Source organism: Ursus arctos, unplaced genomic scaffold (assembly GCF_023065955.2).
Source record: "Ursus arctos isolate Adak ecotype North America unplaced genomic scaffold, UrsArc2.0 scaffold_7, whole genome shotgun sequence".
Taxonomy (NCBI): domain Eukaryota; kingdom Metazoa; phylum Chordata; class Mammalia; order Carnivora; family Ursidae; genus Ursus; species Ursus arctos.
The window spans coordinates 46581316-46609217 of NW_026623089.1; the positions used below are offsets into that span (position 1 = coordinate 46581316).

At 56.6% G+C, this 27902-nt stretch overlaps 1 protein-coding gene across 10 annotated transcripts in view; it reads right to left on the reverse strand.

Annotated features, from left to right (window-relative positions):
- The window catches only part of ZMIZ1 (zinc finger MIZ-type containing 1), a 233940-nt gene that overhangs the window by 199068 nt on the left and 6970 nt on the right, over window positions 1-27902 (reverse strand). The window lies entirely within an intron of this gene.

The window sequence follows — 27902 nt, forward strand, 5'->3', positions numbered from 1 at the left end:
CGACAGGGGGCTGCGAGACGAGGACAGCATGAACAGTGCACTGGCCCCAGGTGTCCCGGCCGCCCACCTGGTTTCCGTCAACTCCTCCTGCCATCTAGACTGCCATTTGTTTAGTAGTGTTCTTTTTTTTTTTTTAAGATTTTATTTATTTATTTGTCAGAGAGAGAGCACAAGCAGGAGGAGCTGCAGGCAGAGGGAGAAGCAAGGAGCCCGATGCGGGACTGGATCCCAGCACCCTGAGATCATGACCTGAGCCGAAGGCAAACGCTTAACCCACTGAGCCATCCAGGCGCCCCTTAATATTGTTCTTGAAATCACAGTTCTTGTTAAACTACATTAATGTTTTTAAAAAAACTTTATAGTGTTACCTTAAATCCACAGTTAGCCTCCCTCGCCACAAAGACGTTGAACATAAAAGGCAATGCAAGGGGCGTGGACCGTGGCATTTCTCTGCTGCCGGCCTGCGAGAGGCTCCAAGGCCCCTGCCTCTCCCTGTTGACAAGGGAGACCAGCAAGCATCCCAGGCCCTGGAGGCTGTCCTCGAAGCAGCCAGATGACTGGAGCGTACAGGGTGGGGGGGGAGGGGCGGGGGGCAGGGGAGTGCTCTCAGTCGTGAGGAACGTAGCGCATGAACCCCCGACAGTCACCTCTGTGTACCTCGAGGAGCACAAACCCAGCGCAGTGACGCTTGCCAGCTCTCAGAGGAGGCAGGTGACAGGTCTGTCACCCAGATGAGGAAACAAGAGGCTCAGAGAGGTGAGGCCGCTGGCCTGAAGTCACACAGCAGCGAGCGGCCAAGCCAGGCTTCTGACTCAGGCCTCCCGACTGAGCACAAGGCTCGTCCCTCTCTGCTGCCACTACCATCTCGAAGCCACTTGGAGTCACTTAGGCGGAGGGAGTCACTCTGACCTGCGGCTGGCGTGGTAACGGTTTTTACACCTGAGGTTAACAACTGTGATTTAAAAGGTTATTTGTCTTAATTTTCGGGAATCGGTTTCTCGGGGAGGAGATAACTAACACATCGGGCTTGGGAAGCTAGTCTTTTTAGAAAATATTTATAGCGTTTCAAGACAGTTTGGTGGCAAATGGATACAGCATCTGCTATTTTCCGCACTTTCCACCACAGCTCCAAAACCCAGAGCAGTCAAAACACACACACACACACACACACACACACACACACACACACACACACACAGAGACGCATGCACGCGCGTGCACACACACACACACACCAGCAACCACAACAGCAACCACATCGATGATGATAGGAAATCAAAGCCCATCCCTTCTTTGAGAAATAAAACACAAAACAAGACTGGCGTGAGTTCAGGGCTCGTTACCGCCTCTGGCTGGAGCCCCAAAGCGCCTCGCCTCGCGTTACCTGAGCTGTTGCTCAGAACGCCAAGGCCAGCGGGCCAGTCCCCAAGGCCACAGCGAGGCTCACTGCCTCCAGAGTTAGGTTTGGCAGGCTGCCCAGGCCCAGGATTGTGGCTCTCAGAGGAAGCCCCAACAGCAGAAGAGCCCCTCCCCTGAAATTTGGATTCCTGTTGTCAACTGAAGAGGGACAGGGAAAAGGCCACCTCCAGAAACCGAAGACATTTCATGAGCCAGAAGCTGAGCTCCGAGGTCACTCTCCTCACATGACCTCAGCAGTTATTCATCCTTCTGAGGTCCTTGAAGTTTAGGACCCCATTTTGCAGATGGCAAAACTGAGGCTTTAAAAATCCTTAGTGATTTTCCTGAGGACACAACTGCTTGTATGGTAAGCTAGTCCTTTTGACCTTCCATAGGCAGCCTGGCATTTCCGACTGATCTCCTGTGACCATCTTTCAGGTGGCCTCTATGGCATACTCATCGGCACTCCAGGGCCCTGCAAGGCATCTCCATAGCCCCGTCTTTACCCGCATCACGACCCTCAATACCAATCCTCTGTAACCAAAATGCAACATCTCAAGCTGTAGGACCCTGAGGACCTTTCACTCCATCCTAGCGTCAGGTGGGAATTCCAAGGCCCAGAGAGGGGAGGGCACATATTCAGGGTCACACAGCTGGCTGATGCCAAAATGAAGGCAAACCAGATTTGCTGTTAAAAATCCCAAACGTGTCGGGGCGCCTTGCTGGCTCAGTCAGTAGAGCACGGGACTCTTGATCTCGGGGTTGTGAGTTCAAGCCCCACGTTGGGCGGACAGCTTACTTTAAAAAAAGTCCCAAACGTGTTGCTAACTCCCTCTGTCCTTGGCATCCTGGTTCAAACACACGAGGACCCACGGCTGCTTCACAGTAAGTCAATCCAACTGAGAAGGCTTGGTAGGGGACACCCAGGCCCTGGGTCCAGCTGGCGGCAAATGGTGCTCCAACGTCCCCGAGCAGGGAGCCTTCTGGTCCGTGCAGTCCAGCCTTTTGGGCAGAGCCTTCCACCCCTTGTGCCCCAAGGATGCAGGCACTGCCCACCCCCACCCACGCCCGCTTCCAAGTCAGGGAACCGGAAGGCCCTCATCCATCATGCACTGGGACGAAACCCCAGGCCAGGCCCCGAGGGAGCAACCGCCCACACAGCCTGGCTGGAGGCTGGCAGAGAGCCCCCGGGAGGAGAGCCGTGCCAGACTGGGGCCTGGCACTCCCCATGCGGCTGCTCCCTGAGCAACCCTCTGGACTCGAACATTGACAGGTAGAGCAAATGCAATGCAGCCACAAGAGCTTCTTCCCCAGATCCTGTTCCTCCTCCACCCTCTACTGGCCCCTTCCGGATCAATAGCCCTCTCCCCGCCAACAACCCAGGCATCCAATGCAGAAGTCAAGGAGCCCTCCTTCATTCTGGTGCTTCCTCTCAGCCAGGCCATCTGCCACTTCCACCGTCCACCCTGCCTGGGTTCTAACCTGCCCACCTCTCGCCAGCTCCTTTGCCTGGGTGAGGGCAATAGCCCTTCGCTGGCCTCCCACTCTCATTTCCCTCCTGCTCCCCCTTGCAGGCATGGAGCCAACCTTTTCCTATTTGTAGCCCTCCCAAGGCATCCCCATGGCCCCCACACCCTGTGCTTCTGACCCCTGCCCACCTCACCAAGTACACTGCCTGCTCCTGCACCATTGCTGCTCTCCAGCCCCAATGGTTTTCCTGCCCCAGGGCCTTTGCACCTGCTGTTCCCTCTTACCACCTCCTATCCCCAGCACGGTGAGCTCTGTTTTATTTAAGTTTCTCAGGGGGTCCTTCCTCATAGCCCTTGTCTAAAATACAGGCCCCTCGTCCACCCCAGTCACTCCACAACTTCTAACTCTGTATTATTCCTGTACCGTACAGATGGTAGGCTGATTGTTGTTGAAGCATGTACTTATTTGTTAATTGTCTCCTGTCCCCACCCCGATGACGTTAGTCCCAGGAGGGTCAGCACCTTGCCAGGCTGGCTCCCTGCTTTACAGTTAGCAGCTAGAATAGGGCCTGGCACCAAACCGATGTTCCGTGAGTGTCTGTTGAAGGAACACGTGAGTGGGCATCCACGACCCCGTCAACTCAGCCCCGCCCCCACAGCAGGTTGGGAATGATCCTACTTCATTGGTGAGGGCCTACGTGAGATGCCAAGAGGCGCCCCATATGCCCGCGAGCACTCGGTGGTAGGAGCGGCAGCATGTTTCCTCGGGACCAGGCCTCCTGATGCCCAGACCGAGGAAGGTACGAAGATTAGAGAATAAAAGCCCATGGAAAAAGCATGAAATCGTGTGGCTCCAATATTTCTCTTGCAACTTGAAATGTCGCCTCTCTGAAAACCACATCCTGCCCCTGGTGAGCTGGGCTTGGCCTCAGCTCCCAGCCGTGGGCAGCCTTGCTGAGATCCCCCACCCTGCTCCTTCTCTTAGTGGGTCCTGGAATCCACTGGCCCAGCCCCGAGGCTGACGGCGGGGAGAGGGGGGCAAAGGAGCCCCCCTCTCCCCGGTGGGGCAGGAGGACGGGGCCGAGCCAAATGCGGGTCACGCTGCTGTTGCGCCCACAGCCCTCCTAGGGCTAAAAATAACTATGTTTACACAGTCCCAGAGCTGGGATCTCTGCCTCCCTGTCAGGAGGGGTTCAGGACCTCGCTGTGTCCACATTACCCAGGCACATCTCCCACTTGGCCTGGGCGGTACCTGGTCCAATGCAGGCGAGGACCAGGGCTTTCTGGGTTTGCTTCCTTGGGTCATTTTAGGAGGAGGGAGGTAAGGAAAGCGGCGGGAGCTAAGAGCCCATCAGGAGGGAGCTGACCACTCCTCCTCTTGGGGGTTAGAGACGCAGCTAAAGCAGGGGGCCCAGAGAAAGTAGCCAGAACCTGAGTCTTGAGGGTGCCCAGCCAGTGTATCTCTAAGCTTTGGGGGCCATGGTGCTACGAGAGCTGGGAACTGGTTGGCTGTCCAACTCGCTGTGTGAGCTGGAGCCGGCCACTTCCCCTCTCTGGTCCTCAGTCACCGCTCTGTGCGGTGGCAAGTGGCAATGAGTAACTGACACCTTGTCCCTCATGTCTCCTTCCCAGAGCGTCGAGTGCTGACGGCGCTTCCTTATCGAGTGTGTTCGGGGTGGGGACACGGCGGTGAGAAACAGTACCGGCCCCTGGGGCCCCACGGCCGGTCTTCGTGCAGGATGGCTGCGTACACTTGCCAGGACAGGCATCACCTGGCTCCCCTCCTCCCCCCCTCCCTGCCCTGGTTCACCCAGATGGACTTTAACACCAGAGGGGTAGGTGCCAGTCACCTGCCTAGAGGCGGCCCCTCCCTCTGGACAAACAGGCCCTTGTCTGACCTCACGGTTCCTATGAATGTGGCCATGGCAAGAAGAAACACGCGGAGTGTTGGAGGACTGGCACCCGGCTCGGTCACCCTCCCCGGGCAGGCAGTGACCGGCAAGCACTGACCTCCACTACACCCCCGAATACCCATCAGGCTGAGGCTCTTCGGCCTCTCAGGCTCTAGCAGCCGCGGGCCTTTCTTCTCTGACTTGGGAGGCCTGGCTGACTTGTTGCCCCTAGGTGGGAACAAAGTCCATGCCTTCTGGCCTGACTTGAAGGGTTGTAGCTCTCTGATAAATCTCTCTGGTCCTCTGAGTCTTTGCAGGGGCTGTTCCCTCTGCCTCTGATGCCCTTCCCCCACTTCTTGGCCTGAGAATCCCCCAGTCATCCCAGAGGACTGACTGAGTTGCCTCCTTCTCCAGCAGAGTGAGCTCGGCACCCTGCCAGCGCCACGTGCCCTGCTCCGTTAGACAGTCAGTAGCTCCCCCGGGGCAAGAACCTTGCCCCCGTCACCCACAAAGCGGGCACAGGAAGGGCCCTCTGTAACCGTTTGCTGAATTAACTCTCAAGGTAAGAGCTCAGTCCTGTCTCTTCTCTCCCGCCAAGTCCACCCCTGCGACACCTCCATGTATCCCTTCGAGAGTCTGCAACCTGCTATCAGCTCCACCCTTGGCCTTGAGAGTCTCCAGTGGTCTCAGGACCCCTCGGAGTCCCAGCCTCTGTGCTGCTCATTGGACCTTCAGCGCTCCACCAGCCTTTGACGTGTCCCCGCCCGCAGACGCCATGAAATGAGCGCCCAGGGATTCTGTGTGCACAAGCCCCGAGGGTCGAGGGCACCCCTCAGATACCACGGCACCCAGGGGCCCCCGTCACCTGTCCCATGCAGCACCGCTGCACCCCTGCTCCTGTCTCCCGTGTCCAGGTCCCTGCCAACACGGGGCCTTATGCCTTCCGTTCTGGATGGTAGCAGGGCTCTAAAGGGCCCTGTGACGACACCCTCCAAGCCGCCACCACAGTGATTGCTCTGTAAATCACATCTGGCTGGGTCACTCCTCCCCTCCAAATCTTCTCTTGTTGACCCTGCATCAAGGATAAACCTTAAGGCGTGGATGGCATTTAAGGCCCTCCGAGGATGTGATCGGGTCCCCCACTGAGCTCCTTGGCTCCCACCCACCCAGGCCTGATGCTCCCCCACTATGCCTTTTCTACTGAGCACTGCCTGACTCATCTTTTGGGGTGCGGCTCAAAGGTCACCTCCTGTGGGAAGCCCTCCCTGAATACCCTTCTCCAGCAGCCTGACCTGAGCTGCTCCACTCAGCTAGGCTACGATCACAGCCGCTAGATCCCGCTGCTGTAGGAATGCTGGCCCGTCTTACTCCCTAGTGAGGCTCTGAGCTCCTGGGGTCAGGCTGGGACCTGTCACCCAGAGCCTGGTACAGGGTTGGTTCTCAGGAGACACATTCTGAGCATCATAAGGCATGGTCCACTGCACCCCCAAGCAAGGACTCCCAATTTGGGGATAAGCAAAGTGATGTTCAGAGGGTTTGTTTAGGTCACACAGGCAGTAGTGGTGAGACCCACGCAGGGAGGAGGAGTCACCACCCACGCTCCTGTGCCTCTGGGACCCAGCACTCTAGGTAGTGAAGACAGCCACCTGCCCCTCCTCCTACAGCGGCTCTACCTTGCAGCTTCTCAGCGCCTCACCCAGCCCCCACTCGCACAGGGGCCTGAACTCTTTCTGGGCGGAAGGGGACACTTCCTCCAAGCCCAGCCACCGGGTGGGCGGGTGGGGGGAGGGGTGTATGGAGAGAGATTCTTCCCAGGCAAGTCACCTGCACAATGTAGGACCAGCCGTCTTCCCCAACCCAGAGCAAGTCCCAGTATCAGCACCAGGAGGACCTGTAAGGGTCACAGAGGCTCCAAGAGGTACAGAGGGAGCCTGGGGTGAGCTGGGCCCCGATGCCACCTCTCCTTGCTCGAAGTGCAGCGCAGGGCCCCCTGCCTTTTCCACACCCCAGACTAACAAGATTGCTTCCTCTTTCCTGAGGCCCCAGGGGGCCTTGCAACCTGGCCTTCCTTTCAAAGCAAACACAGATGCAAAACCAGTGAGTAAATCCCAGGTTCCTGCAAAGCCAGGAGAGGGAGGGATGCATTAAAGGGAGACTGGGGAGGGACCCCTGTCCAGTAGAGCAGGGCCCCAGTGCTCAGGGGACCCCCAGGAGCACTGGCTTCCCAGCTGTGGCATACCCAACTCCCAGGCCATCAGGGTAGGTCCCAGCTGGCCGGTGGCAGTCATGACTACATCAGAATGCCGCCCCCCAAGTCCCTCCCACCACCAGGGAGTCCTCTAGGTTCTGGTTTCCAAGGCTGTGGCTCTGGGGTGGGTGTCAAGGAGGCTGCAAGGCCTTGCTGGCTTTCAGGGCCTACTCTCTGGCAGGGTGCAGTGGGGGGCATGGGACCCATGGCTGGCATTGCTAACAGAGGGATTCCCATTTGGCTCACCTGCCAGGTGGAGCCAGCGTCCTCCCGCCAAACCCCAGGAGCCGATTTCAATGCTCCCCGCTCAAGCCTGAGTCTCAGAACTGCGCCCCCCCCCCCCCGGATGTGCCAACAAGTGACCAAAGGCTACAAAAGCCTGAACCCATCCACTGGCCACTTGCTAATTAACCTCGCCGATCATGATGGCACCCTCACAGGTCCAGTCTTTCAACAGGTGCCGGCCCTGTCCCCACGGCATCTCCCCCCTCCGGCTCCTGACCTGCCGTGCCCAACCCAGCCTCCACAGCAGCGGGGTTCCAATCCCGGCTCCGCTTCCTCCCAGCTGTCGGAATGTCCTCCCTCACCTCCCTGAAGCTCGTGTGTGTGGCTCTCAGGTTCTTGGAGTCCACCAAGACAGCCGTGCCAACATAACGCCAGTATTGGTCAGGGGCTCCCAGCACACCCAGGCCTGTTCTGAGCCCCATACTGCCATTAATCCACTGACGCTCACGCGATCCCTCCGAGGTAGGTGGCTTTGCTACTACAGCCCTAGTTTGCAGATGAAGAGACTGAGGCACGGGGTGGTCGAGTCACTTTCCTGCGGTGGCCCCGCTGATAAGCGTGGGCGCTAGGATTCGGTCCCTGCGGTCTGGCTCCGGGGCCCACGCGAAGCACCACGTGATGCTGCTTCTAAAGGGTTCCCACCTGCTCGCCCCCACCCTGGGGGCCTCACCTTGTCGAACTCCTTGCTCCCCCATCAACTCCTGAGTGCCCCCTGCCGAACAGGCCCTCCTCCCCGATCCACCGCATTAGTTTAGACCCTCAGTTCCTTCCACTTTCCCTCTGACCCTTGACCCTTAGGTGGAAACGACCACTCGACCATTCTCCCTCCCCAAGCCCAAAGCTTCCATCAAGGCTCCTGGAGCCCCCAAGGGCAGAGCCCAGTGGTGCTCCGGACGCAGCAGGATTCCAATAGACGCTCGTGGGGTGGCTCAGTGACACATGGGGTCAGGTCCCAAAGCCTCGGATTTTGCCCATCTCATGGGCTCACATGGCCTGAGAAGCTCTTGGTCATGAGGCCCCACAGAAGGCTCCCAGCGGGACGTCAAGGCCCCTCCAGGAGCTCTTCTTCCTCCTGCTACGGGGGGAGGGCAGTTAGCATCCCAGCAGCCCGCAGAGAGGTGCCATGAAGACCACATATGTAGTGAGCACAAAAGCCCAAAGTGACAGAAATTGATAAAAACTTCACCGCACCGCTGACACCCCATATATCAAAGGCCCCAAATCTCATTCTCTGCTTGCCTCCAATTTCTATCAGAGCTCGCCAGCTGCACATTTATTGAGAAGTTTGTGATCTGACAGGCACTGTATTACCAACATTAATGATGCATCAGTCTCTAGAATTACTGGGGAAACAGTCCAATTGATTTTATTATTATCTTGAGTTCTTCACATTTCATTCCAGGCAGCTTTGCTAGCAGAGTTTTTAGGCAAGGACCAAAGTAAATAAAGGTCTTGGGGCCGGGGCCAACTCAGGTGGGAGAACCTGTGCTCGTTCCAGGACCCCTGGTGACCAACCTCCTCACTGCTTGACAGCAGAAGGGTCACTGAAATACCAGGTGGTGAAGGGTGGTAAGTGTGGTGTCCCCAAACAGAGTCAAGCTGGGGGACAGAGCAAGAGCTCAGAGCAGGCCTCCCATTCATGTTGCTATGATGGAGGTGGCTGGTGGGAGGCAGAAATAACCATTGATGTCATCTTGTCATGTGCCCCTTGGCTGGGGCAGGGAGCTGGCCCGTATGGAACCCACGAGCAGACACGGCCCTGTGTCCACACCTGGGCCCGTGCCCACAGCAGGCCTGGCAGCTCTGCTGGCCGTCTGGAGGCCAGTGGAAGACCCAAGATGAGGTGGAAGGTGTGGGTAGGGCCCACCTTGTCCCAGGCCACTAGGCCCCAGCCACATGAGTCCTTTCAAAGTTTCTAGAACATACCAAGCACCTTCCAGTCTCAGGGCCTGCCTCTGCATGGGATGTTCTCTCTGCCCGCATGCCCCATCACCTCGTGGCTCTTCTCAGAAAGGCCTTCCTGCCTCAAGGGCCCCCACACCCACCCCTCCCCATTCTCCATGCAGCAGCCCCCGTGTTTCTTTCTCAGCGCTTTACCACATTCATAAAGGGGCATTGGTTGACCTGTTTTCCCCCTTTGGCTCCCTGCAGACAGGGACCTTATCTGTCTGGTCACCGTGACAGCCCCGGAGCCTAGCCTAGCTACCCCTTGCAGGCCCCTCGCCCATGTGGGAATGAGTGCCCGAGTCTGAGTGTAGGCAGGGACAGAGGAGCCAGTTTCGAGCAGTCCCTGAAGGCAGCATATTGAATCAAGAAGTTCTCGAGAAGAAGGCTGATTGTTTCAGGGCTGATGGTCCTCCTCCCACCCCTGACCTCCACGCCAGAGGGCCTATGAAACACTCTCCCTTCCAGCTCCTGGGGCAAACATCTGTCCGTTAGCACTCATCTCCCGCTCCTCCTCACCCAGCCCCTCCTGCCCCTCAGCGTCCTCCAGGACCCCTCAGAGGCAGCAGGCAAGTGGGAAATGGAGGGCTTAAGGTCAGGCCAGGAACCGGTTCTGATCCTGGTCTCTCCACTAAGCAGAGCATGTAACTAACGGCACCAAGATCTGTCCAATTGGTCTCCCTACAAAATGGGGGTGGGAAGCCTGGGCTCCCCCCCACCCAGTCTCACAGGGACCTCGGGAGAGGTCAGTTTCAGCAACAGGAGTGCACATCTTCCTCGGTGGCCGTGCACAGTGCACACCTATGGAGCCTTTAGTGCCGATGTCTGCTGGCCTTCAAACTGACCACGACGATTGAGCTACGAGGGCTCCAGGTGGCCACAAGACACGGATCCCCTAAAGGCTTGAAACAAGCCTCAGCCTTTCTGAGAAGAGCCATGAGATGATGGGGCATGCGGGCAGAGGGATCCCGTGCAGAGGCAGGCCCTGAGACTGGAAAGTGCTCAGCATGTTCTAGAAACTTTGAAACACCTGGACTTTGCGGGGAAAAGACCCACGGCACCCTGTAGAATAACTGGGCATCCCTGTGGGGGTGCCGGGGTCCAGGTGATATTCCTGCGTGAACGGGTGCCAAGGATCCTTGTTCACGAGGTGGCATGTATCAGGTACGTTCCAGGCCCCAGGCAACAGACAGGCGTGATCAGAAGGCCGGGGAAGTGGCAGGTCCGCCCTCAGAGCAGCCAGATAAGAAGCACTGATGATCTTTATCGGGCCCAGCGGCGAGCTGGAGACTGGAGAGACTGAATGACCAGGCTGGTTAAGTCCGTCTGAGCAAGGCTGCCTTGAACAAGGGTCACTGTGGAAAGTTCTGTGTGTTCACAAGGTGAACAGATAGGGGTGGTCTTCTAACTACTGGCATTATGGCTATTACTGGTATATAGTATTATCTGGAATTAAATCAGAATATTTGACTGAACAGATAGTATTCTGATTTGAAGATAAATTTTTTTTCCCCCTGAAATAAGGATTCCAGATATAATTGATTTATGAGCATTTCCCATGTGCCTGGCTCCATGCTAAGTACTAAGCATGCATTAGTACACCCCCTCTTAACAACCTCCATCACCCCCACCGCTGACAGGGAATCCAAAGGCCGGGGGTCCCACACGGGGAGGCTGTGGGATATGAATCTGGCTGGCCAGGGAGCTGGAGCTCCTGGACCCTGTGGGACCGGAGCAGACCCCTCTGGCCTGAGGGTCCTAGGCCCCTGGCTAGCATCCACTCCATTGCCTTCCGAAGAGGAGAGTGAGGTCCAGGGAGGCCGGGAACTTGCCCCAAATCACCCAGTTAACCCACAGCAGGGCAGAGATGACTGGTATGTCGGCAGGAGTCGACCCTACCTCCCTTAATTCTCAAAATAACCTGGGAAGTCAGTCCTACTCATTTCAAGGCCAAGGAATGGAAGTCTCCTGAAGTGTGCCCCCGGCTCACAATGCCATGGCCCCGGGAAATGGGCCCGGCTGCCGGTGGACTCCCCGGCTTGCCCGCACTGGGAAGCCAGGCCAGAGGATGGGTTTCTTGGCATGCTTTTACTCGATTAGGCCCTTTCTGTCCAAAGGGGAGCTGCGACGTGCCCAACGGGTCTGTGGTGTCAGTATGAGCCCAGCATTGTAGGGCTGGGGACATACAATGCCTCCGGCCGACTGTTTATTTATAAATCCACCCAGTGCTCACCGTGGCCTTTACACTCAGCTCTTTCCCAAAATGCAAATTGGCTTCTTCCTGTAAGTCAAACCGGCTTGCTCGAGCTGATAAAAATCATCCCAAACGGGCTCTTTTATCTCCCCAATACAGAAAGTCCTCTGTACCCCAACCTCCTGGAAAGAGGAAGAAGGCTTCACGCTGTCTCGTGGGGACTGACCGAGGGATGGGCCCTGAAGAGGCATCCAGGGCATGTGAAGTGGTCAACGAGGGCAGTGGGAGAGAAGGTTCTAGACACTGAGACTTGTGACTCTGACACATTCTAGTTTTGTGGCCTTAATCTCTCTGAGTACCACTTCATTTGTGCATGTGTGTTAAACGGGGATAAAAATAGTCCCTTCCGGGGAGTGAAGCATGAGAGACTACGGACTCTGAGAAACAAACTGAGGGCCTCAGAGGGGAGGGGGGGTGGGGGAAGGGGATAGACCGGTGATGGGTAGTAAGGAGGGCACGTATTGCATGGTGCACTGGGTGTTATACGCAACTAATGAATCACCGAACTTTACATCAAAAACCAGGGATGTACTGTATGGTGACTAACATAATATAATAATAAAAAAAAATAGTCCCTTCCTCACAGGGTTCTCTGGCAGATTAAATGAGATAATGTGTATACACCACCTGGCACAGTGCTGAGACCCTAGTAAGTCTCCTGAACAGGGCAGTGGTGGTGAAGAATCAGAAAATAATCGCCACCATTATTATGACTGGACCAGCCACCCAGTCACTCTTGCTGGATGGCTTCAGGATGGTCCCTTTTATGCTCTAGACAGTGAGTCCCCAGAAGCCTTTCTCCTACTGACTCAGCCCCTCGACTGCCTGCCTCATATGCAAACAGCTCTGGTGATCAGAAAAACAAAATCTGTTCTAAAAAAACTTCACCCATCTTACAGAAAAGCAAGCTACCTGACCGCCCCCCTGCCAGCTGGCGCTGGGATTCCCGAACAGCCAGGAGCATCACTTCAAGGCACATGCGTGTGCAAGGCTTGCTGGGGAATAGCCGGGATCTGAGAATGGCTTGCTGGGGCCAGACTCTTCAGGGAGTGGGCAGGAAGTGCAAGAACACACAAAATGGACCCAGAAGTCGCCAGAGACTGAGAGGCATGTACTGGGTCCTCTTGGAAGTTCCGAAGCTTACGAGGAGGGATCATGGTGCTGGGATCATGGTGCTGTCGTGACGACCGGGCTTGCCAGGCCCTGCCCACAGAAGGACGCCCCAGCCTCGGTCTCCTAGCAGGGAACTCCAGAGGCGGTGTCTGTACATGGCACACATTTACCGCCACACTCTGCACCGGGGTGGGGGGGAGCAGGGATTACCGGGATGGACCCAGTTACTGAAAGCAAAGCTGAGGCCTGCAGGAGGGAAGGGACGGGTCCGAAGACACATGGCTTGTTGAGAATGACACCTAGATGCACAGGGTGCCTCCAAGCCAGAGAATGGAGGGAGGCCAGGAGCCATGAAATGGCCATGTCACCACTGCCACTGATTTTCCAGAATGAGATGACACCCCACCAACGATGTCGGCTCACAAAAACCTTCCCCTAACCATGCCTCTTTACCTCCTCCCAGCAGCCGGCAGAAAGGCAGGCAGGGGCTGTTAAGTCTCCCCATTTGGCAGGCCGACGACAGAGGCTGAGGACCACATCACCCAGTAGGGAGTTGTCAGGACAAACCGGCGCTGGACCTTCAGAAGCCCCTGCTTTCTCTACCCCCTCCTCAGTGCTGGAGGAGCCCCCCCCCCCCCCCCGGCCTGCTCTCACAGCCCAGCCACCCAGCACAGGTGCTCCTGAGGGACTTCACTCACGTATGTCATCAGCAAGGCTTCGGTCTCCCCCTCCAAGCTGGGCAGCTCCCTGCCTTCTAATTCACCCCCCAAAATGCTACTCTGTCCCCGCCCTTCCCTGCTCAAGCTTCTCTGCCCCAGCCCTAGGATCAATGTCCCCTCCTCACCCTGCCTTCTCTCTGGGGTCCCAGCCGTTCCTGGAGACTTGGCCTTGGTTACTCCCCTGAAGATACGGGGCCCTGGCTGAGCTCCCCCAGACCCCTGATATGTATACCTCTCTTCCTTTGGTCACACCTTTCTGCCTCCCAGAAGTGTCTTTCCTCCTCCTCCTTCCTGCTTTGTTCTGGCGAAAACCTCTCCATCTTCAACACCACCCTTAAATGCCCCCTCCTCCAGGAGGCCCTCCCTGACCACTCTAACCCACTCTCATCTCTCACTGGTTCCAAGTTCCCCATGGAACTTCTTAGCTGATCTCTCTAGTACTTCAGGATGTATTGTTCCTGCTCTGCCATGCAGCCAAGGCTGAGTCTCCAAGTTAGACTGTGAAACTCCTAAAAGTGAGGGTCTCAGGATTTTGTTGGGCCATCCTTTCAAGAAATATTGCTTTAGCCTGTGCCCCATGTGCCCCCATGCCAAGGGATATAAGGGAGAGGGTCTGGCCTTCTAGAAGGAGCTCATCTAAAGCTAGGAAAATAAGGAGGCAGTTGCCACCCAGCATGGGGGTGGGGGGCTGACCCAGCATCTGGAGGCTGCAGGAGGGTTCCTGTTCTCCATCGGGAGTCCTCCCCAGGCCAAGCAGGAGCCCTGCCCTAAGGGTTACTCCAGCAGCTCTCCCGCTGGACTGAAATGCCAAGCCAGTGATTCATCTGTTAAGTTTCAAGACAAAGGAGGTCTGGGTGGAGCACAAGGGAAGCAGGTTGGGTGAATGGTGGCCTCTAAGATGGGGCCTTTACCAGCGGACAGGCAGGAGAGGACACTGGAACCCGAGCAACAAGAAGGAATTGCCCTTGCATGGCCCCCCGGGCACATAGATCCCTGTCCTTCTCACAACAGGCACCCCGCAAGCCTCAGCTCCCCAAACGTGTGTCAGCCTTGCAAGGGGGTGTCTTTTTGTTTTCTGTTTTGCTCAGCAGGCCTCTCCAGATGGGCTGGCGATGGGAAATGCAGCATTGCACACTGCTGGCTCTTGGCCTAGTGGGCCCTGGCCACTGTCTGCGACTCCCAACATTTCAACGAACGCTTTCATTGTTCTTGCATCCTGGAGCCTTCTCAGGAGGGCATGGCATGCATGCCAGTGTGGGGGCCTCTAGCTACATCTCCAGCTCCCTGTCACCCCAGCTTGAATGCCTGGCCCTGCACCCTAGAGCAGACAGGGGGTCCTTCTTGGGCTCCAAGCACATGTGGGCAGCCCACCCCATCCCTGCCTCCCTTCAACCTCTTCCAAGCTGGAGCTCCCTGTGGGTCTTGAGCAGTCTTACGAGGAGAGGAATGGGCCCAGCCCCTGGGGGCAATGAGGACAAACCCTCCCACTGCGGTGCCCTGCATGACTGTCAGACCCTCCCCCCCCTTCCCCGACTGCTTCAAGGCACATCAGAAACAATCGAGCATCCAGGGCACAGCCTGGGCACCCCGCCCCTCCTGAGTTCGTTTCCCCATCAGTAAAATGGGCCAGCTAAACTTGAAGACAGGCGTGGGGTCCCCCAGGCTCCCACGTTCATTCCAACTGAACACGCCTGAACAGCAGCAGTGGGCCGGAGCCCAGAGCAGCGAGGGACATTCGGAAGGCAGCGTGGGGAAGAGGTGGGTTGTCGAGGGCTGCAGACGCCTTAAAAGCTGGTAAAAGGCTTAATCCTGCATAATGATTTACAAAGTGACAAGTAAAATAGATTCACCGTGACAGCTTGAAAGGAGAACCACAGAAATAAAATTACACTCGGGTTCGTCCTGTCTCTCTTCAAGCTGCCCCTCCCTTCCCCAAACCAGGAACTCACGTGCGCACACTTGGACATGCGCATGTGGGTAAAAAGGGAGCAGGTGGCCTTGGGAGGAGGAAGGGGGAAGAGGGACAAAGGACAAGGCAGGTCTGGCCCCTGTCCTGAAAAGGGCCGGTTGGCTCCCTGTTCCAGGTGTGGCCTGTAGAGGTGACTCGGGCAGCCCTCCAAAGCCAGGGGCTAATCCTTATTTCCAGATGGAGACTCGCTTGCTGACGTGTCCTGCTGGGGATCTACCTTCAGGGAGCATGCAGCTGCCACCCCAAGTCCCCAGAGGACCCAGCTCTGCCCATGTCCACCGGACTTCTGTCTGATTTGACATCGCAGCCCTAGGGTTCCGAGGCCCTATGTTTCGAGACCCAGGAAGACGGGTCTGCTGCTTCCCTTAGAAGGAAGCAGGGACTCCAACAGCATTGGGCCAAAACTAGCCAAGAGGAAATCAGAGAAGATAAGAAATAGCCTCAGCCAAGTTCATCTCCAAGAGAGTAAGTAGGCAACGCTCCCGCCCACAGTGCTGGATTCATGGTGGGGGGGGGGCGGGGGGTGGAATCTTGCTTTCTCTGTCAATGGTGTGGTCCTCAATCTGTGTTTACACAAGTGCCAAGGGCACATTTTCCTGCACTGAAGCAGGGTTTGGCTCCAGCTACATGGGGGGAGGATGGTCCAATATGCTGAGGGTCCAGCCATGGGCCACAGAGGTGCTCTCCTTGGTGGCATTGAACTCTGCCAGCTGCTCAGGGTTTTACAGCCACCCGTCCACCTCCCCCATGAGGCACCGGCCCAGGCACCTGCCAGGCTCTCCAGTCAGAGGCAGGGGCTGGCAACCATGCCCATAGCGTTACTCATCTGTATCAAGAGGCATGGATTTAAAAAGAAAAATTGCAAAGGGGCCCAACTGTAGGGAGAAAGAGCAGAATCCCCTTAGGAGCTGTGAGGCCTAACGCATCTTGACTCCTCTGAGCTCCAGATTCCTCCTGGTTAAAATGGGGATAACACCAGCTTACTTTGGAGGACTGTCGTAGCAATCTCGAGACCCCAAAGAGCCATGCCTGGTGCACGCGGGGGTTCCCAGGGACAGAAGCTTTGCCTCAGGTGAGTGTGGGATGAAATACATCTGCAGAGGGGACACCTGACTAGAAGCTCTGATCTCAGCCCTGGCTCGCAAAGTCACCTCTCTGTGGCCCACCCACCCGCCCCAGGTCCCAGGGAGCTGCCCGTGGGGAGGTAGAGAAGAGACTCAAGACTGGGAGGGCCGGCAGTCAGGTGGGCCTGAAGACCCCCGGACCTCCTGCAGCCTCTGCTCTGCTTCTGACAAAGCTGGAAGGCCCGAGTCCCAGGCAAGGTCTGTGGAGACTCTCAAGTGTCCTTTTCGGTCACCCTTGGCCTGACACCTGGCAATTCCCAGCTCTGCCAAATGCCGTCCTGCGCCTCTAACCAATATGGCACAGGGATGTGCCCAGGCAGGCCTGAACACCCATGTTTACCCAACAGAAGGGTGTCCCTCCTGCCCGCCCGCCCGCCCCCAGCACCAGGGTAAGCTGGAGCTCATGTGCCCACAGGCTCGCCTGGTGCGTGGGCCATTCATGCGAGGCTCCAGCCCCTGGCCCTGCCCAGGGAGTCTTGCCCAAGAGGCGCTGCGACCTGGCCAGGCTGTGGCTGCTGAGCCATTTCTCCCAGGAAGCTGAGCGGAGTAGGGCAGCAACGTGGGCACAGCTGGCACCCAGGCGGCCTCAGAGCCTGGCAGCTTTGGGTAAGACAATCAGGGCTAGGAGACACTCCTGGGGGCCCAGCGCAGCCTAGCCACCCCTCTGGCTCTAACTGGAGACGGGGAATGCAAAAGAAGGGGCCAGGGGTCAGGCCATGTACATGGGCCAGCTGTGACCCCAGGGCTGAGATTATTCAATTCTTTCTCAAGCAAAGTGTGCAAGTCATTTCCATGGCATTTGCTTAGAGTGCAAAAAACCCCACAAAAACATACATATTTACATACATATATATATTATATATATATTTATATATATATATATATTTTTTTTTTCTACTCCAAACCACAAAACCTACCGATTCTATGTAAAGTGGAGCCATCATTTAGTTATTCACTTAGTCAGCAAGCATTCTGGAATGTTTACTAGATGCCACGTGTGGGGCTGGGTGTCGGTAGTCCCAGCCTGCCTATGGCTGGGGTACCCTGCTGGTAGCTACAGTCCTGCCAGGTGACGACTGCAACAGTGGTCAGAAAACAGTGCTAGGGGAACTAGGGCAAAGGTGAGGGCCCAGCCCACTTGATCTGACAGGTGACAAGGGCTAGCCAAGGCTTCTATAGGGCTTTGCAGGATGCCTAGGAGTTTGCCAGGCAGACAGGGCAGAGTACGGAATGTGTAAAACACAGACAAGTGGAAGTTCAGCTGGGGCCAGAGAACACAGGGCCCTGAGTGCCAGGCTGCGGGTGGTAGGGAGCCACGGAGGAGTCGTAGGTAGAGCGGAGAAGGTAATAAGATCATAGATGTGTTTTATTAAGGTCACACTTGGGGCCAAGTCGGGGGGAGGCCAGAAAAGGGGAGGCTGGAGGTAGACACCTGAGGGAGAAGGCTGCTGCATGGGGGGTGGAGAAGATGGGCAGCTTCAAAAACATCTGGAAGGTGGAGTCTGGAGGCTTCAGTTCCCTGATGAGTTACTCCCACAGGCCAGGCTCAGGGCAGGGAGGTGGGGACACGGAAACCCAGTGTCATAGGTTTAGTCCTGGGGAGGAGCCAAGGGAGAGTCCAAGTTTCAGTCAGGGCAGTGGGCCAATGGCAGTCCTACTCCTAATCCTCACAGTGGCTTTATGAGAATGAGAACAAGGCTCCTCTTCCTCAAAATACTTTACTACCAACCACCAGAAATTCATTTAATAAATGGATAATGTGTGGGGGCTATAATGTGTGTGTCCCCCAGTTGAGCAGTATGCAACGCACACTACCGCACATGGTGGAGCCAGCAGACGCAATGCCCCTGAGCAACCCCCGGGAGGACGGGGTGTCAGAGGCCCGGGGACCAGGCAGGAAAAACAGATACAATCTAATACACAAAGGAAAAAACACAGCAAAGCAAAGAACCACCCAAACTGAGTGTTTACTAACCCTCCCTGCCTTTTTGGCATGAGAAATCTCAATAAAATGTGAGGTAGGATTATTTACTGTCCAGAGTCCCAAAAAGAAAAAGTAGCTGCTCAAACAAAGCGAATAAAGGAAATGCAAAAACACAAGACAGAAAGCCCCAGTTTTGAAAAATGGGGATTGGCCAAAAGTATAGAAGACCAGTTCTGGCCTTGGAGCTTACTAACAACTGAATTTTTTTAAAAAAAGATCCTTTATACTGAGCAAAATTCCGGCAAGTGAATATAGGAGAGTAAAACTGACGTGCTGAGACAATTGGAACTATCCGGGCAGTGAAGCACTTCCATTCCATCATTCACCTAGCTATTACTGAACACCCTCTCTGCTCTAGGCCCTCTGGGGACATAGCAATAAGAGCCAGCTGGTACCCTCACAGACGGGACAGTCCGGGGGGGAGAATGCAGAGGGCTGGGGCAGTCTAGAGGGAGACACCTGAGGCCCCCAAGAGGAAGCAAGGACAAAAACAGGATTGCTGGCAAGGAGGGGCTGGGTGACTCATTAGACCACCATCCACACGGTGAAGTCCAAAGCCATGTGGGCAGATGGCAGTCCCCTGTTTAAGAAAAGTGAGAACTTTTTGAGTAGAGGTGAGATAAACACTATTCGATCTTGGGGAGCTGGTATAGGCAGCCTTGCTTATCTTGGAGGTGAAAACATGCAAACAGGCTTCCAAAAGGACTTCCAGCCAGAAGGGGCCTTAAATGCACAGATGGAGAAACTGAGGGCAGGGAGAGCCAGGGCCTTGACCAGGTCAGGAAGCTGATCCACGGCTGAAATGGGAAATGGGTCTTCTGACCCTGGTCAGGGCCCCCTCCAGGGCCCGATACTGCCCTGAGGGTGTTGTTCAGCCTAACAGCAGACACCCCGGGCAGGCTAACAGCCAGGGAAGGACATCCCGATGGCTACCTGGCTCCTGGCTACCTGGCTCCTGACCACCGGGAGCTGCTCAGACACAGAGGTGGAGGTACTTCTCAGACACAACACCAGAGTCCCACGCTGAAAAGTTTCCAGCGTTCATTTCCCGAAAAAGCTGTTCACAGGGGCATCCCTCCAGCTGAGGCCTAGGCCTGTCTCCAGCGGGCAATACCGACACCCGTCTTTACTGGACACAAACTGCCTTCTTCAGTCTCCCCTCCTGGGAGCCCTGGGAGGTGAGAACTGTCCACTTTCCAGATGAGCAAGCAGGCCCAGAGAGCCCAGAGGCCCTCTCATCCCAGATCACTCCCGTTCTGGGCCTGCTGGGGACGGCCAAGGCACTCCAAAGAGCCAGGCAGGGGTTGCTGGGGGTGGGGGGTGGGGGTGAGGGGGTGCTACGAAGCTGAGCAATGAAATGGAGGGAGAGGACACATGGCCAGAAGGGACTGCCCACCCACTGCACCCCACCACTGCGGGCGGCCCCTGGGGCCCCTCCAGCACTGTCAGCCGTAACCCTCTGCTCACACCGGAAGGCTGAGTGCACGGCCTCCCGCAGGGGCAAGGCCCCCCTGACAAACACTGGCACTGGCCACCTTCAAGGTGAGGGAAGGAGACCAGGGGCCTGCGCAGGTTCAGACCAGAGTGAGCTGGCCTGGCTTCTCCCTACAACCCACCGTCCTGCTCCTCCTGCTGCCGCTCGGAAAGCAAGACTTCCGTCTTTGTGCCTTTGCAGGTCCCAAGAATCCGAGGTTAGTTATCGAGTGTCACTTGGCTGCTGAAACTCTGGGATTCTGGAAGCATCTGACTCAGGCAGGTAACTTCTCGGAGGAGAGAGAGAGATGAACAAAATGGGGAAACTGAGGCCCAAAGAGAAAAAAAAAAAAGGGCCTGCCTGTAGTTATAGGGCAGGATTGGGGGCACAGAGATAGGGGATATTAGAAACGGCCTTAGAGAGCCGAGCAACCCCCAGGCTCCCATGCTACTGATAGGTAAACTGAGGCCCAGGGATGGGAAAGGACCTGCCTAAGGTGACTTTGAATCCATAAGAACCCTAAAATCGTCATCCTGGATTGATCCCATGGGGACAAAACAGAGCTGCCCTCTGTGACCCCAACCTCAAAAGTTAGGGAAGTTGCAACACTTCCTTGTTTCCATAGTAACTAGCTACTGCTCCAGGAATACACTGAAATGTTTTTGTTCCCTCCTCTGTGCCGGGCCCTGGGCCAGGCTGTGAGGACACAGAGCGGAAAGAGGGGGTGTGAAGGGAGGCACAGCCCCAGCCCCAGTAGCGGTTGATCCCAGGCAATGGAGTGCAGGAGGGAGTGGAACAGGAGAATTTTCAGTGGAGGAAGAAATCCCCAGGGTCCAAGAGTGTCAGGGAAGGGAGTTCAGAGGCGGTAGCTTTGGACTGGGCTCTTAGGGATACACAGGGGTTCACCAGATAGAATCGTGGGGGTGGAGGAACGGACAGAGGCCAAGGCCCCAGGGCTTGAGGGTGACAGCATGTCAGAAAGCCAGCAGCGCGCACAGGAATGAAAAAGGATGCAGGCCCGCGGATGAAGGGCAAAATGACAAGTGCGGACGAGGGTGCAGGGAACACCTCACCAGGCCCCTACGGCACCCTACGGCCGTAGCTTAAGGCTACCGGAGTGGTGAGAGCAGAAAAGGAAAAGCGCTCAGACCCACAAGACTTGGAGATCGCGGCCAGCTCTCCAGCTGCAGCCCCTCAGCCTGCTTTAAAGAGGGGGCAGGCATTCCCCACGGGCTTCTGGGCATGACCTTGGTCAACCTTCTAAATACATCCAGGATCTGATCTTGTCTCACTACCTCCGCCGAACACTCTAGTCCAAGCCACCGGCATCCTCATCCGGGGCACTGTAAAAGCTGCCCACCTGGTCTCCCCATTTCCTCCCTTGTCCCTTATAGTCTGCATTCAGCTCACTAGCCAGAGGGATCTTCTTAGAGAGCACATCAGAGAGTCTCAGTCGTTTAATTAAAATCCTCCAGTGGCTCCCAAATTGCTGAGCATGAAGTCGGAAGCCTTTCCCGTGCTCCAAAAGGCCTTCTGTGACCGCTCCACCTTGCTAACTTCCTCTCCTCTCTTCTTCCCTCTCCTACTCCATTAGCCACACTGGCCTCCCTGCCTTTCTTAGAGCATGTCAAGCACACTCCTGCCACAGGGCCTTTGCACATGTCATTCCCTCTGTCTGGAGTGCCCTTCTCCCAAATGTTCAAGGGGTTCACTCCCTTCCCTCGAGGTCTCTGCTCAAATGTAACCTCTTCAGAGAAGCCTTCCCTGATCACTCCATCTAAAGAAGCCCAATCCCCACCCACCTCCTTATATCACCTTATCCTAATTTGTTTTTCTTCAAAACACTTATTACAGCTCAGAATGACATCATACACGGAGTTGTTGACTTACTGTCTGTCTCGTCTATAACAACGAAAGCAAGGCCTCTGTCAAGTTCACCACTGTACCCCCAGGGCCTGGAATGGTGCCTGGCATGTACTAGGTGTTCAACAAACTTGGTGAATGAGTAAGTAATCTTTCGTGGGGAGCTAGGCTAGGGGAGGCACAGAAGGATCCCAGGTTCTGCTCTCCCAGGGGCAGAACACTGGGGGCTCCAGATGAGCCAGGAAACCTTGTTCTCAGGCTGGTACAAGGACCCACCAGCAGGAAATGTGTGCTTCCCTCCCAGATCTGGCAGGCAAGCAGGGCCTGGCCTGAGGGTCTGGAAGAGTCTTGCAGGGATGCATCGGCAGTTGCTATTCGATACCAGTGTCCCTACTCCATATGCTCCAGGCCTGGGCAGGCCTGGGACTCAGCTTCAGGGGGCAGGAGATAGAAGGGGGCCCGGCTGGCAGCGGGGAGGGAGCTTGCTGGTTGTGAGCTAGCTTCCTTCCCTCTCGGAGCCTCAGTTCCCTAATTCAGAGAAACGGGGATGAGAAGGGGATGAACTAAGCTGGTCGCCCAGGTCCCTCCTGTTCCAACAGTCTGGGCATCTTCAAGTCTTCAGAGCCACGGGAGGGGTCACACCAGGTTGAAACTAGGGCCACAAATTCAAGCCATGGTCCTGGGCCCGGGTCACACCCTGCAGCCAGTCGGGTCAGATACCTAGATGAGGGGTCTCAGGCGGGCTTCTGGAGCCTCCATTTCCACCCAAGGTGACAGCTGGTAGGGTGCAGGCAGCCCTGTCTGGGCCAGGAAGTAAAGGGGAGTGCCCCGTTCCAGGGCAGCAGCCCCAGGGAGGGGGGCCAGGCTGGGGGAGCCAGTTGTCTCATGGAGACCCCAGGGAACACTGCCTGCCCCCAGGGCCAGCAGTTGTGGTGAGTATAGCCAGGGGCATAAGGCCCAGGAGCTTTTGTGGGATGAAGATGGTAAGTCCCAGGTGAGCCCGATGCCACAGCCACAGCCACAGAGGGGTCTCCCCGCTGCATCTCTCTAGCAAAGGGTTTCTGTCAAGGGACAAGCGGAGCGGGGGACTGGGCCCTGGCGGATGGGCAGGACGCCTGGGTTTGTGCTTCAGCTCTGCCACGGACTTGCCCTGTGACCTTGGGGAGGCCTCTGTCCCCTCTGGGGTCAGACTCAGCGGCTAAATGAGAGGGTTGGCCTGGATGATCTCCAAGGCCTTTCTGTGCTGACATTATCGTCACCACACGCGTAATAAACCATCACACTCCCTGATGCGGTGACACGGTGCGGCGTGCGAAGTGCTGGCCCTCCCCTCGGACTCTTGCGACAGCCCCGGGGGGGAGACCGCTGCGAGGAGACAGTGCCAGAAGCTGTGACTCCAAATCCAGGGCCCTCCGCAGACACTCCAGGTCTCTGGGGCCGCAGGACACGTAAGCAGAATGTCCCCTGACAGGGCAGCAGGGAGCAGAGCTGGGCAGACAGCGGCTCAGGAAGGAGGCAGGGAGAGGCCGAAAGGGGAGGGGGCACTACTCATGGCTCCCCTCTCCCCCTCCCCAGCTACCCTCCCAGTCCCAGGGGGAGGTGAGCCTGCTGGCAGAGGCTAGGAAGATAGACATCTTTTTCAAACCATGTGGCGTGTCTGACCCTCCCCTTGAAGAGCTAAAGCCAAGCCACTTTCTTCCCCTCAGACCCCACGGAGCCACAGCTGGGACCTCCCCAGCCTACTTCCATGTCTCATATCTGGGTCAGATCACTTCCAGGTCAGCCCTGAGGTCTCCAAAAGCCCAGGCTCTTGAACAGAGACAGAAATAATGAGGAGGCCCAAGGAAGAGAAGGCTACCTCTTCCGGGAAGCCCACTCTGCTCACTCCAGCCTTGCACTCAGCCTAGAGGAGAAATCTCTGACGCAGGGTATGGAAGGGAGCTCACAAGAACTGCATTCACCAGATGCTCCGTGGTCCTGAGAGGAGCACTGGGTCCTGGAAGGAGGCATCCTAGGTGAGCTTCCTAGGTGAAGAGAGCTGCAGAGAGGCGGGGAGCAGCCTGTCCCAGAGGTGTACAAGCCCACACCAGAAGGTACTCTGTGGGGATGCTGCAGAGGGGGCATAAGTCCCCCGTGGAACAGGTATCAGAGAGGTGGCTGCCAAGCTCCCTGCGGTCCTGAGACTCAAAGGTCCCCGGAATAGCAGGCGGAGTGGTGTCTGCAGCCCTTGTCAGGAGAGGCAATCATAACTCTGGCGAGCTGGCTAGGAGGGGAGCCAGCCATCAGGTAAGAAGCTCGGAGAACTCTGGAGCCCTCAAGGATTCCAAACCCCCAAGCGGCTCCACTCCTTCTGCCTAGAAGGATTGGCCTCGAAGCTGAAGCTCACGTCAGACTGACGGTGTGAACCCAGGCTGAGGTGGAAGGATCTGAAAGCCCCCCTTCCGCAGATAATCAATCAATGCTGAACTCACAGCTTCGAGGAAGCGCCCTCTGCAGCCACGGCCCAGTCACCAAACACCAGGCAAGAAATGGCACCCGAGGTGTCCTCTTTTCTTCCAGAATCAGAAGTACTCTGGGGGCCTGGAGCTCAGGAGGGCTGAGCAAACCCGGTAGGGAGGTGGAAGGCCAAGGAGTCCCCCCAACGTGCTCATGGCAGCCAAAGAGCCCACTCTTCAGGACCCCAGAAACTCAGGGACCTGAGGGCTGTGAGCCAGGGAGGCAGAATCATCCATGGTCACATGGTGGGCTTGCCAGCACGGAGCTCACCTCGGCCCAGAATCCCCTGCAGGGCCTCAGGCTGCCTCTTCCCACTAAAAGCAGCAGGGCTCATGAAGAATCCGTTCCAGCCAGGCATCCCGAACGTAGAGAGTGACCCTCTGTCTGTAAACACCAGTGAACCCCGCAGCCCTAGAGGAGGAAATATTAAGCCAAGAGAGCAGGGTAAACAGGCAGTGCGGACAGCAGGGGGAAACTGGCTTCCTGAGCCAGAGGACATAAGCCCCAAACCAGTCCTGCCCAGCCTTTCTAGAAGAGGCAGTGGGTGGGAACTTCCTCCCTTCACCTTAGTCCCTAGCTTCCTGGGGACCGTGACTCTGGAGGTTCTGGTACACATCACAGGCACTCGCGGAGGACAAGACCAGATGGTTTCAGCCGTGCGGTCAGCCAGCCCAGGAGGCCATCCCTTGGGGCCACCCCAGCCTCTGTACCAGGTCCTGTGTCCTAGGGGCCTGCCACTGTAGTGACCTTGGTCAGGTCCCTCATCCTCCCTTGGCCTTGGTGCCCTCCCCAGTACAATGTCAAGCTGGATTAGCAGGCGTTGTAGACACAGACACCTCCGTGGCTAGGGCAGTGGCACCAATGAGTTGGAACAGAAGGGCCTGCGGGAAGGAGGTGGGGAAAGACAACACAGCAGTCCTGCCACTCAAAGGCCAGGGCAATTTTAGACCCTTCGATGAAGGCCATGGTTCTTACACTGCTTTCACGGGTCCAAACTGATTTAAGGATCAGAATAAAGCCGTGGATCATCTCTCCAGAAAAATACGTGTTTGCAAAAGAGTGTGTGCGGGCTCAGGGGTGTGCGGCCCCGGCAGGCCGAGCGCGAGGCTCTTTCTGCTCAGATAGCTGCTGTGTCTTCGAGGCCCATCTCTAGGGACATGGCAGAGGTCCCACCCCTCTGTCAAGCTGCTCTGGCTTTTGGGACGGCCCGGCCACAGACAGATTTGTGGTCTCGTAACAATAAAAGAAGAGGAGGCCAGAGACAGTGACGGAGGACTGTGGCCTTGAGGGGCAGAAGTCAGGGGGCACTGCCAAGAAAGCAGGCCGGGGGCGGGGGGTGGCGGGCGGGGAGGACTGTCCATGTGGAAGCCGCCTTCGACTTCCCCCCTGTGCACAGCCCCTCTGGGACAGTGCTTCTTCTTCGGCAGAGAAACCAACCAGGGGACCAGCCATCAATGCCAGAGCTGGAAGGGACAGTCACTGGTGTCTTCAAAAGCTATTCTGCATAAAAAAGGGAGGTGGGAGGAGGGTCCTCTCACTTGGGAACCGCTAAGGGAGGCATAGGGTTGGCAGTGTCCCAGGAGAGGGAGGCCGTGCTCCGCGGTCCTTCCTTTGGTGGACTGGGGTTCCTGACAGCCCACTCTGGGAAACCCTGATGTGGTCTCAGCTCATGATTTTCAGATGAGGAAACTGAGGCCCAGAGGTATCTGTCAATGGCCTGAGGTCCCACAGCGCGTTGCCATGGTTGGTGGCTGACGAGGCCCAGTCTCTCATGCTCTCCTTTTCTCCACGTGGGACGAGCCCGGGAGGGAGGTGGTGTCACCACTGGCCTCACCTCACAGGGGAGGAAAGAGAGGCTTGCAGGGAGGAACCCAGATGTCAATCTCCTCCTCGGACCACATTGGCAAGGGGAACACACTTCACTGGTAGGCTGAATTAAAAGGAACTCAATTAAATGTTATCACGGAGGGCCTCTTAGAGGTGACCCGCCCGACCCGACCTTCCCACTACAAAGGGGAGACTGCGGACAACGGCCGGGAGCGGAGGGTCAGCAAGTCTGGATGCCAGGTCCAGCCGTGCTTGGTCCTGAGATTACCAGGGGACCTTGGGCGATCCATCCGACCTGAGTCTCCTCACCCGTCAGTGGGAGGACCTGTTTGTTGAGCAGTTATTCTGTGCCTGGCGCTGCAGGCGCTCCGTTCTCGCAGCCCAGGGGGAAGGCAGTGTGTTACTTTTTATACTATGAAGATGTCTGCGTTGCCGACGTGGAGACGGGAGTTGGAGAAGTTAAACAGAACCTATCCTAAGTCACAGATGCCACAAAGGGCGGAGCTGAGAAATGAAGGCAGCAGTCTAAGCAGAGCTGAAAAGAAATCAGTTGCCCAAGAAGTACTGGCTATTACGATGTTTCTGGTAGACTCTGGGAAGTTGTTTTCAAGACATAAACAACAGCAGGAGCACCGAAACATGACAGCAATAGAAAATTCCACCCCTCCCCACCCACTCAGACAACTCAGCCTCCCTGTGGCTGTGGCCGGTCCCTTCGCCTCTCTGGGCTTTGGGTCTCCCCAACTGCCAAATGACAAGGTTGGACAGAGACCCTCGAAAAGGCCTACCCACTTGCAAATGCCAAGTAAGGGTTTCAGGACCCTTCCCAGAGGTCTCCCTATCCCATCTGTCCTTCAGCCACAGGGCTGGCTGGTCACGGCCGTGGGCCAGGTTTCCCAGCTTTGGCCGAGGTCTACCAGAGAGCAGGGTGGGGGTTTTGGTAAGTGCCTGTGGACAGGGTGAGGTCCAGGCCCTTGGCATCTTCTCCCTTGTTCTAAGCCTGCTGGCTCCTCCTCACATGCTCTCACCTGGGCCTGATGCATGTGGCTCCCAGGGTGGGAGGCAAGGGGCTCCCTCCCTGCTTCCCCAACCGCAGAGGAAGTGTTATCAGGAACAAGGCAGCGGGCCATCTTCTTGGACTTGGGCAGCTGAGAAACTTTCTACCCTCCCTGGAGGGTTTCTATTTTACTTCCCTCGAATCTGCAATGCCACCCAGCTACGATGACCTTTTAAGAAACATGTTGCTGGGTCGGAGTGCTAATGCCCGTGCCCTCCCAGCTGTGCAGGATCTGGGAGTACTCCTGAAAAGCCCCATGCTTATTCCTTACCCCGAGAGCTCAGAAATGAACCCCGTCCTTCCCAGGCTCATGTGGTCCTTCCCGGTGAAGGATGGAAGCACATCTGTTGAGCTCCGAAGCGTGGCTAACGGGGCTGTGCCTGGCCAACAGTAGATGCTCAGTAAATGTTTAATGAGCTAATGGGCTGGGCAGACAGGGTTCCAGGCCTGGCTGTGTCACTAATTCACTGCTGCCCTTGGATACGGCCAATTCTTTCTTCCCATAGCTGGGTTTGCTGGGCTAGGAAAGGAACGGTCAGGCTAGGTGAGCCCTCCAGCCCCTCAGCTCTGTACTACGTGCTCAGAGCCATGGAGCTTCCAGAGTGCAAGGGAGGTTTCAAACACCTCTCCCTGCTGCTCCAGGGCCAAGTGGAGGACAAGATGTGACTGCTGGGTGGGAACCTCCCGACAGGGGTTCTGAAGGCATCACAGCCACCACCCCCCACCTTCACCACCCCTGCAAGCACCAACCTCTGTGGGTGGATGACTGAAGTTTTGGGAAATGCG